Below are 2,500 nucleotides of genomic sequence, written 5' to 3'. Positions count from 1 at the left end.
CAATATATTTATGATAAATGTGAGGAAAACAGAGCAAAAGTGCGACCATGCTCCCCCCTGAACCCGTTACAGGATAATAATAATAATAATAATAATAATAATAATAATAATAATAATACACAAAAAATCAAAATATTTTACAACGCCATATGGCAACACTAATGTCTTAAAAGGTGGCGAGAGACCTTTAAACGCCTTCGATTTAAACGCTCACCCGACCCTGAGCGTCCCTTTAATTCCTCCAAGCGAATGAATGGTTAAATCCCCCATTCAAAGTGAGTTATCCAACCGTCCCCCTCAGTCCTTTGAGCGGATCTTTAAATCCAGCCGCGGAGGTGTCATTATAACGGGGTTATGTTCAAACCTTGGCCTCTCCCTCCCGGCTATGTCTCCAGGCCACGGGGAAGCAGATAGGATTTTGGACCTTGGCGGCATATTGTCGTTCGTATCTTTTAAATTTATATGCATTTTAATTGAATGCCGATCTTCTTAATAGATTGTTTTGAGAAAGCTCTATTTTAATGTTGTTACTGTTCTTGAAGTGTTTTGTTTTGATTGTCCATTGCTTCTTTTGTAGGCTATTTGTTTCTTTATTTTCTTGCCTCATGGGGCTTTTTTCCTGTTGGAGCCCTTTGTAGCATCCTACTTTTCCATCTACTACTACTACTACTACTACTACTACTACTACTGCTACTACTACTAATATTATTATTAATAATAATAATAATAATAATAATGACCTTCGATATATTTATGGATATTTTATCAAAACGATAAAATAATTTCATATATTCTGACGTTTTCTGTTATATGCAATCAATAAAACTTTGTTTATTATCCAGAAACTTCAAGTTTGGTGCTCGATTAGTTTATCACAGTACTGTACTGTAGTTTGAGTTCTAAAAATTACTTACTCGCTTAATGTTAGTGGTTATTAGAATATCAAAAGTTCGTCAGTATTATAGTTCTTATTTACTAAGATACTGCTTGCTTACCAGAATACATGAAATATCACACAAGATTGTGCTCAAGATATATAAAAGGAAGACAGAGATGAGGAGAACGGCATATGCAATGGAAGATGAAATATCATTGGAAGAAGAAAGGATTAATAAGGTGGAATAATATAAGTATTTAGGAACTATGCTCTCTAATACAGTGTCATTAGAATTGAAGTTAAGTGAAAAATTTAAATGCTAATCAGGCATTGGCTAGGTTAGGTAAAATCTGGAAATCAAATCGCCTGAAATTGCATATACAAATCAGACAATATATCAGTTTAGTGAGATTTGTGTTACTGTATGGATATGAGTCGTGGTATGACAAAGAAACAATCTTCAACAGATTTAGTAGTTTTGTGAACAAATACCTTAGAAAATATTAGGAGTTAAATAGCAGGATAGGATTAGAAATGAACTATAAGACAGATTACCTGCGTGCCATATGTGGATGAGATTATGTTGAGGTATGGATGGAGAAATTTGGGCATGCCCTTCCTACTCCCCAAGAGATATTAGTTCACCAAACATTTAATTGGGCTCCAAAAGGCACTAGACGAGTTGAAAAACACAGGCCTACATGGCTGAGAACTATGAAACGTGAAGTGGGGGATGATGAGTGGAGAAGTATTGAATTAAAACCTCAAGATAGAGATGAAATCTAACCGAAGCCCTTTGCGTCAATAGGCATAGGAGGAGATGATGATGATATTGAAAATAGTTTACTGACCAGATGGGGATATCCAACTTGGTTGAGTTTATCATAGCTTCGAGAAAAATACAATATTTTGGATGTACTAATCGTGCGTGAATCAATTACAGTAAACTACTTTGTAAGGTTGTGGTTAGTCAGGCAATGCAGCAATGAAGCTGTCTCAGGTTCAATGCAGGACAAAGGCCTCAGACGTGTAAATTCATGTCTGGGGTTTAGGCACTTTTCGTCAGCAAGCTAGCCACTGTAGATTAGTGATGGTTGGAGGCTTTACTCTGATCCCTCACGGCAAACCAACCTAGTAAGGGTGGGCCTGACTAGTACAGCTTTACTGATGATCACGATACGCAAACCCTTTCACCACGTTAAACAGAAAGGTATGAAAATACTTCAGATGCACTGAAAACTACAATCGTATGTTTTAGACATTCCGTAAATATTTATTTTCTTTCAGCTTCCAATAAAAGGAAAACTTGTCCGAATGGTGCATTTGCTTTGCAATATCTGGTACGGATCCCAACTCCACAAATGGCATTTTGATGCTCTTTCAAGAGAGCACTTGCATTCTATTCCGTTCCATTTTGTCCCTGGGATCTCTTTTCTCTTCTTATCTTTAAGAAAAAAAGAAATAATGTATTATTGAAGAGATATTTGTTATCATGATCGGTTTGGAAAAGAAATAAGATTTTATTTCGTTGCATGTTCTTCTTATTAAAACTTGAAAGCTTTTAGAAAAGGATTTAAGGATAATGTTTTTATTCCTTACGACAGAAAATAGATTTGGGAACAA

This window comes from Palaemon carinicauda, chromosome 2, assembly GCF_036898095.1.
Source record: "Palaemon carinicauda isolate YSFRI2023 chromosome 2, ASM3689809v2, whole genome shotgun sequence".
Classification (NCBI taxonomy): domain Eukaryota; kingdom Metazoa; phylum Arthropoda; class Malacostraca; order Decapoda; family Palaemonidae; genus Palaemon; species Palaemon carinicauda.
Note: the sequence above shows the minus strand (reverse complement) of the source record.